Source organism: Carica papaya, chromosome 7 (genome assembly GCF_054855325.1).
Source record: "Carica papaya isolate Zhongbai chromosome 7, ASM5485532v1, whole genome shotgun sequence".
Classification (NCBI taxonomy): Eukaryota; Viridiplantae; Streptophyta; class Magnoliopsida; order Brassicales; family Caricaceae; genus Carica; species Carica papaya.
Genome location: NC_142315.1, coordinates 4,802,640 through 4,811,717, shown reverse-complemented (window position 1 = coordinate 4,811,717; position 9,078 = coordinate 4,802,640). Strand labels below are relative to the sequence as shown.

The following is a 9,078-nucleotide window of genomic DNA, read 5'->3' as shown; positions in this document are numbered from 1 at the left end:
GTTTATAAGACATGAAAGACCCATCAATATTACATCCACCAGAGTTCTTAAACATATTGAAGATATCAGGGCTTCTAAATCATATTTTACTGACAAAAAGATGTGTGTCAATTATGCTTCTAAGAAATATAAATATTTTATTTGGTATGTATAATGGAACAAGATTCATAATCACCAAATTGGAGAAGCATATTATTCAAATGAAGATAATAAAAATGAGCAAAATTTGATAGTACGTAGTAATTCGAATGATATGAGTTCCTATTTATGATCAAGCGTAAACAATTTTTAATAATAATTTGTTACACTATAATGTAAACCAAGTCAATCATTAAAAAGTTAGTTTATATCTACCTCAGTCGGTATTTACTTATGTCAACTTTATGTTGCTTTCTCAATAGTAAATTCTCCAAAAAAAATTAAAATCTTGATCGAGAAAGAACAATCAAATCACAAAGAAAACAAGAAACAATGTCTTCAAAAAGGTATTTAATACTTTTGTTAAAAGTAATAGATCTTATTTTATTATTACCTACTATTACATTAATTCAACTTTATCTTATACATTATCATTTCAATATCAGAATCGGAATGAAAGATCAAAACATTCAGAAAAAATGCACAATAAAATGAGATACCAATCAAAATAATGGACACAACAATAAGAACATATTGGAAAAGAATAGACAAATCCTCTTAATACCTCAATTGCTCTTTATATCAAGTGTTTAAGCACTTATGGTAATTCATAATAATAGAAACACACAAATTTATTTTTTATATAATTTTTAATTATTTGATTAATTTTATTTAAAATTTGTAGAACATGTAAAGAGTTGATTGAATAATATATAAATCATGAGGTTATCAGGAGGTCTACATCTGATGTGTTATTCGTATCTCTAACTTATTTATAATGAGTGATAATGTTACGCATTTAAGTATCAATAAAATATCATATTTGTTACCAACATAATGTACCATAAATTTTATAGAGGTTTATATGTTTTATAATTGTCATAATTATTTAGATATTAATATTATATACTATGCTATCGATGCAATATGTAATGTGTTAGTTTTTTAAAAAATAAAACTTTTAAATAAAAATCAATAATTTTTTTGAGACATGCAAGATTTATGTACATAAATTCCTTTTTGTTACATTGAAAAAGTATTTTACCGAATTGTTATATAAAATTCTAAAAATAAATTAACATATACGTAGTGTATGTAGAAGAACTAGTGTTTTAAAAAAATAAATCTTTAATAAATACCAGAATAACAATTACGTGATAAATATGTTATATTCATACAGACGTTATTAAATAATACATTAAGCTATATGATCGTGTCAACGACCACCTGACATCAATATAAACGGTAAACGTTATTTAACAATAATGGCAACGCATGATAGATATATTAAAATAATACAAAGATTTATTAAATGAAACATTAAGCTACATGATCATATCAACGATCATCTGACATCAATATAAACGATAAATAATATTTAATAATAGTGACAACACATGATAGATATACTGTACTCGCACAAAGATTCATTAAACAAAATATTAAGCTACCTGATCATGTTAACGGCTACCTAACATCAATATAAACGGTAAACGGTATTTCATGATACTGGCAAAAAAAATCAATTTAACTTATTTTAAAAGTATAAAAATACTAATAATATCAATTTAAATAAAATTAAATTATAGGAAGACTAATCTTGTATTATGTATTTAAATTTTTTTTTTTTAAAAAAAAGGAAAGGTTAAAAAATTAAATATTTGAAGCATTTCTCTCTTTTTTTTTCTATTAAGCAAATCAAATAAGACCCTTGACCAAAATCAATTGAAATCATAAAGGTTCCACCTAACTTAAAATCAATTTATGATAAAAGTTATTTCCTTTTTACTCATATACAACATAATTAATTATAAGAAAACAAGCCCAAAAATCTGTTAAAAGGAAACTACAATCTAAAAGCCGAAGGTAGAAGAATCATCGAACCTGCAACAAGTTTGTTTTGTGAACTTCATCTGACAATGCAGGCAACTGCATGAGCCCATGATCTCAGATGCTCTTTCATGGCTATTCCATCATTCATTGGCGGCATTTTCAACAAAGTCTCGCTTGCCAAGTCTCTCTTAAACCTCTCACATGCTTCAGCTTCTTTTTCATTAAGCTGCCAATGACTTCGGCGCCTATAAAAATCTGTCTTCCAAAATTCAAAATCAACACCAAACCCACCACCACCTTCTCCGACAATATTCCTGTTTCTCCGCTTTCTCCTCCTCCTACTCGTCTTTCCCTCCTCCCCATTCTCTTTCATCACTTCTCCAAGTGGCTGAACTGGTTTCAATCCGATCTCTCTACATTTGGGGCATTCTTTTGGGACAGAGATTAGGGAAATTGGAGAGGGGGTTTCACAATTCTGCAAAATTGGGGCCATGGTTTGTGTTTGAGATAGTTCTACTTTTAGTGCGTTCTCCTCAGTAGGAGGATCCAGCTGTGCTTCTTCATTTCTTGGGGAAAGCACATTGGCGAAGAACCAGAGAGAGTCCAGGTTCTCCATCACCATTTCTGAATCCTCCATCGTCCAAAACCAAAAACGTTTTAGAAGAGGAACGTCACTACAAAAGAGAGAAGAGTTGAGGGGAGTCACCCGACAAAAGAACGAAACAGACGGATTGTTTTTATAAAGTTTTTTAAAATTATATTTTAAATTTTGGCTGAAATACCAAAAAAAACCCTTCTAGTGAATAATTTTGTGCACCTATTCACATTGTATAAATACCCAATTATATATATATATATTAAAATTTTTATTAATAAAATATTAAAATTAATCAAAAAATTTAAAACTTAAAAGAAAACACACACACACACACACACACACAAAATGCTATTGTCTCAATTTTTTTTTTTTACTTTTTTCATTTAAAATAGCAATTCTCACTTTGTCAAATACAAATAATCAATCAAATTGAAAAAAAAATTATACAGAAGCAAATGTTAAGAATTAGAGAGGAAAAACTGTCACGCCCCGATACTTGATATGAGTCGCAATTTCTGTTCATGTCATTTCTGCAGTGGGCCCATAAAATATATACATACATAAATAAAAAAATATAATACAACAACCTAACATCTTATGTGATATGTACAGTAACTATATACAAAAGATGAAGTTCGAAATTTAAAATATAATAGAATACAATAAAATTTCTCGAATATATACAAAATATATAAAAACAAGAACCTTTTTATAAGTTCTACTTATCTCGCAGCGGTGCTGGCTCTTCATTCTCCTATAAAAAATATAAGGGTGAAATTTAATGAGATTCACCAACTCAATAACTATTATCGTTCTCTCAACTCAGATAAAATTTCATACAAAATGCACGATAAGAACAAGAGTAATAAAAATATTTCAGTGTCAAATTCATGTTCTTATTTTTACTATTTTACATTTTTCTGATCGATCTTATAAATTTGAGAATCATATACAAACCTCAGATGTATATTCTCATACTCCCGAAAGTCATAGATAATCAATCGTCATTTCGAAATATAATTACACACACAAAAGATCACAGATAAACTCGAAATATCATTTCTAAGGTTTCATCGCGCGATGTTGTTTATGTCATCATTAAGAAAAGACGAAATGGATCCCCCCATTGCATAGATAGCACACACATAAATCTTATAATGGCCACAACATGTACGTTTTCTATGTGACCTACACTCATAAATGTTTATCTACTTCTGGATTAGGTTTCAGACTCTATCCATATGCAGTTTCACCATGTCTGCTAAACTTTAACCACACACACACTTACCTACTTGATTCAGACTAAACGAGAAGGTATTTAGAGTCCCTATCCTATTCATTCCTATCCTCTCATTCCAAAATTTTTAATTTATTTAAATGATCATTCCATAACCTCAATAATTTTTTTCTTTCTATTTTTACCTTTTTATTTTATTTCTTTTTTTTTAAATGTTTCACTTAATTGGGACTTTTCTTAATTTTCAATTTCATACTTCATCAGTTCAAATAACTCCCAGTCAATTGTGTTTGCTTTCTGGTTTCATTTCCTCATAGGGTTCCAATTGCTTAGGTTTACTAATTATAGTTTAGGTTCTGTTTTTTTATCAAAAATTGGGTCAATGTTCGTTCAAATTTTAAAATTGATAATTTTTATGAAATGAATGCACTTTTCAAAATTTAAACCCGGTTGAGATGTAGAAACACTTACTCTCCTACACATCTTCCTGAATTCTCCTGAATGTCCTAATTTTTCTGTACACACGATATAAATTAATTAAAATATTTCAAAATACTAAAAATTAATTTTATCAAATTATGCGTTTCAATGACTACCAAACGGAATACCCGAAATTATCAAGATTCGTACCTAAAAAACCTTTTGGTTTTTCGTTCAGCGAATCGAATTTTTGTTTTATGAGGAAGATTTTTCAGCTTCCGGACAACGAATCGGAACCCCAAAATGATGGATTGAGTTCCCATGCTCGGGGAAAACCCTTCGACTTCCTGAATGGGTCGGCTTTCCCAAACCCGAGGAAGGCCCCTCGGTTCCTGAGCGAGTGAGTTGCCTGGCCGAGCCCGTTCAGCCAACACGACAGCGTCCTCGCTCCATCGCCACTCAATAACCACAAAAAACATGAAAACGCTTTACCTTTCTGATGTGGGGCGATTCGGCCTCGATTTGGGTCCCGGTCGCCTCCTCTCGATCACCTCGCGGTCCTTTAGCTCCCAAACTTGCACACACATACACATGAACACCCGTTTGCTCAAAAGCACAAACCGAAAGAAGAAAAGGAACGCATTTAACTCAGGTGTGGTGCTCGAAAAATCCGAACAGTCTCAGTTTTAGATTATGCCATCACATGGTGCTCCTCGGCCACGATTCCCTTTCTTTTTCTTTCTCCTTCGTGATTCTCTCTCTTCTCTTCTCCCCTTGCGCGACCGTTCTCGGCTTCCCTTCTTCCTGGTCGGCCACCCTCTTTCCCCCTTTTATACCCGTTCGCCCTAACCCTTGGATTTTTATGACTAGATCTGAGCCGTCTGTTTTCTTTTAAATCTCCTCCAGTGGTCGAATCTTAGCCATCCATTTTCCTAATTTCCTTTGCCCCCTTCCACTTCTCCATTTTTATGTTTTTACCCCCCCCCCCCTTTTTCTCACATGTTTTCATTTAAATCCAAATTCTAATTTTATTTCTTATTTATATTTCTTCTCTTTTTTTTTTTATCTTTAGGTGGATATTCAAATTCTCCATTCCTTATACAAATTTGGTCCTCTAAATTTGATATGTCTCTAAAGCAGGTGAAGAAATCGAGTTCGTATCGAATCTTCAGTCTCCCAAGTAGCTTCCGCTGGCGAATGATGTCGTCAGAGTACCTTGACCATCAGAATAGTCTTATTCCTCAATACACGCTCCTGTTTGTCCAATATATATCTATTGGCATTTTCTGATATGACAAATATTCTTTAATAGGAACCTTTTCGAATTGGATTATATGTGATGGATCAGGATGGTATTTACGTCATATGGATACATGAAATACATCATGAACGCTAGTCAATTCTTGTGGCAATGCCAATCGGTAAGCAGTAGATCTAATTCTCTCTAGTATTTTGAACAGTCTAATAAAGCGATGGCTTAATTTACCTTTCTTTCCAAATCTTATAAGGCCCTTCATTGGTGACACTTTCAAGAACATATAATCTCGTGTTTTAAATTCCAAACTCCTTCTATGGTTATATGCATAACTCTTCTGTCTACTTTGGGCAGTTTGAAGGTTTTTCTAAATTAAGATAATCTTGGAGGTAGTTTCTTCAATTAATTCGGGTTCAATTAATTTTATGTCCCCAATTTCTTCCAAACACATAAGAGATCTATATGGTCTGCCATAAAGTGCTTCATATGGAGCTGCACTAATACTAGGCTGATAGTTATTGTAATAGGCAAATTCAATCAATGGTAGATAGTCGTCCCAATTTTCTCCCATCTCTAGTGCACAAGCCCTAAACATATCTTCTAATGTCTATATGGTTCTTTCTATTTGACCATTCATTTGTGGGTGAAATGTTGTGCTGAATGATAAAGTGGTGCCTACGGTCTGTTAAAGACTTGTCTAAAATCTAGAGGTGAAACGAGCATTTTGATATGAAACTATTGATACCGAAATTCTATGAAGTCTTATAATTTTCTTAATATATAGTCTGGTTAGTTTATTTAGAGGATCTGTAGCTTTCATTGACAGGAAATGAGCTGACTTTATTATTCGGTCCACTATCACCCAAATAGTATCATGGTTCGGTTTGGTTCTAAGCAAACCCATCACAAAATCTATAGTGATGTGTTTTTACTTCCACATTAAAATTGGTAGAGGTCGGAGTAATCCCCCTAGCTTTTGATGTTCGGCTTTAATCCTCTAACATGTGAGATATTTACTAACAAATTCAGAGATATCTTTCTTCATTCCATTCCACCAATACTGATGTCATAAATTCTGATACATTTTGGTGATGCATGAGTGTATAGTAAATCTAAAATTTTGTGTTTCCTCTAATATGAGTCTTTTTAAGTTATGATCATCAGGAATGCACAATCTTCCTCTGAATCGAATCAACCCATCATCGTGAACTCTGAAGTCAAGTCTTAAACTTGTTCAGCTTCTTTCTTCAAGGTTCCTAAAGCAATATCATTTTCTTGAGCATCTTTAATTTTCTGAATCAATGTCAGCTCAATTCTCAAACTGGCTATGTACATTCCTCGTTTGTGAACACCCCATTATAATTCCTGTAGGGTCTCTAGAGTCTTACATTCGAAAGCTACTAGTTTTGCAATGATGCCAGAGGTACTGCAACTTAGTGTATCAGTCACCACATTTCCTTTCCCTAGATGGTAGGATATCCTGCAATCATAATCCTTAAGAAGGCCATCTATCTACGTTGTCATATGTTCAGTTTCCTCTAAATGAAGAGATATTTTAGACTTTTGTGATCAGTATAAATCTCAAACGTTTCTCCATATAGATAATGACGTTAGATTTTAAGGGCATGAACAATTGCAGTTAATTTTAAGTCATGGGTTGGGTAATTTCGTTCATGATTCTTCGATTGTCTTGACTCATAGGCGATGATTCTATGATTTTGCATTAACACACATCCTAAACCCTGGCTTGACACATCAGTATATACTGCATAACCCCCTGATCCACTAGGTAGTGTTAGTATTAGAGCTTTCATAAGTCAGTCTTTGAGTTCTTTGAAGCTATTTTCACAGTTTAGAATCCACTCAAACTTAACATCTTTCTAAATAAGTCGGGTAAGAGGAGTTACAATCTTAGATAATCATTTCACAAATCGGTGGTAGTACCCATCTATACCCAAAAATTTTCAGAAACCCTTCACCGTAGTGGGATGTTCTAATCCCATGATAGGCTCAACTTTTGTTAGATCCATAGATAGTTCGTCTTTAAAACCACATGACCCAAGAAAACGATCTGTTCGAGGCAGAATGCACACTTACTCTATTTTGCATATAACTTTTCCTTTTAAAGAGTTTTCAAAACTTGCATAAGTGTTCAACATGTTCTTCTCGACTCTTGGAGTAAATCAATATATCATCAATGAACACAATAATAAATTGATCTAACCAAGGTTCAAACATCCGATAAATCATGTCCATAAATATCGTCGGGGCATTCGTCAATCTAAAAGGTAACCAAGAATTCGTAATGGTCATACCTAGTTCTAAAGGTGGTCTTTGAAATATCTTCGAGTTTGATCTTCACTTGATGGTAACTGGATCGTAAATCAATCTTAGATAAGATCTGCACTCCTTGCAATTGGTTAAATAGGTCATCAATTCTGGGCAAAGTGCATTTCTTCTTGATGGTGACCCAGTTTATTTGTCTATAATCAATACATATTCACTTGGTTCCATCTTTCTTATTGGCAAATGTTACAAGAGAACCCCAAGGAGAAACACTAGGGCGAATGAATTTTTTCTCTTGAAGTTCTGTTAATTGTTTTTTTAATTTTTCTATTTCAGGTCTCACCAGTCTGTAAGGAGCAATAGAGATTGATTGGGTGCCTGGTTGTAAATCAATGAAAAATTCTATTTCACGGTCTGAAGGTAATCTTGAAAGTTCATCAGGGAATACATTTGGATACTCACGGACCACTAACACATCATAAAAATTAATTTTCTTATCTTTATCACCTACCACGTCAATTTTTACATGTTAACCTCAATAAATTATATAACTTAAATAACTATATTATATTGTAAATAATACCGTTTAAGTACGAAGTAAAAGTTTCTTCATTAGGGATATTAAATATAACATTCTCGTTACAGAAATCTAAAGTCGCGTAATGAGCTGCTAACCAGTTCATTCCTATAATTATATCAAAATCCTCTACATCTAAAAATACAAAATCTATTTTTAATTCCCTACCAGCTATCTCTATTATACAATTTTTATAGATAATATCAGAAAGTAATATCTCCACGCTTGATGTGGATATTATCAAGATATGCCCTAAATAAGCAGGTGTAACACCCAATCGTGGTGCAAAAGTGTGTGACACGAATAAGTGTGTGAAAACAGGATCTACTAATATCTTAGCTAGGTTTTTTAAGACAGGATACATACCTTGAACCACGTCTGGGTTTACTTCAGCATCTGCTGCAGTAAATGTGTACACTCTTCCACGTCTTTGAGCTTTTAGTTGTTCTTTCATAAGTGGACAGCTACGCATCAGATGTTGTTGGGTACCATACTTGAAATAGGATCAAGTGCCACAATGGCACAACTGAATACCATGATTCTTTCCACAAGAACGGCAGGTCGGTGCCTTACCAGGAGTTGATGGTGGTTTAGGAGATATCTCTGTTACCATTATAGGCCTCTTATCTTGTGAACTAAACCCTAGAATCTACCTTCTTAGAGGTACCAGGGGTGTAGAACTACCTGCTTTGGAGGATGAACCCCTCAGTCTACTTTCTAATATTTTTACTTTC

The 9,078-nt window shown here is 33.0% G+C and overlaps 1 pseudogene; it reads left to right on the top strand.

The window, feature by feature from the left end:
- The first annotated feature begins 11 nt into the window (after positions 1-11).
- LOC148252899 (uncharacterized) lies at positions 12-650 on the top strand (annotated as a pseudogene).
- The last annotated feature ends 8,428 nt before the right edge of the window (positions 651-9,078 follow it).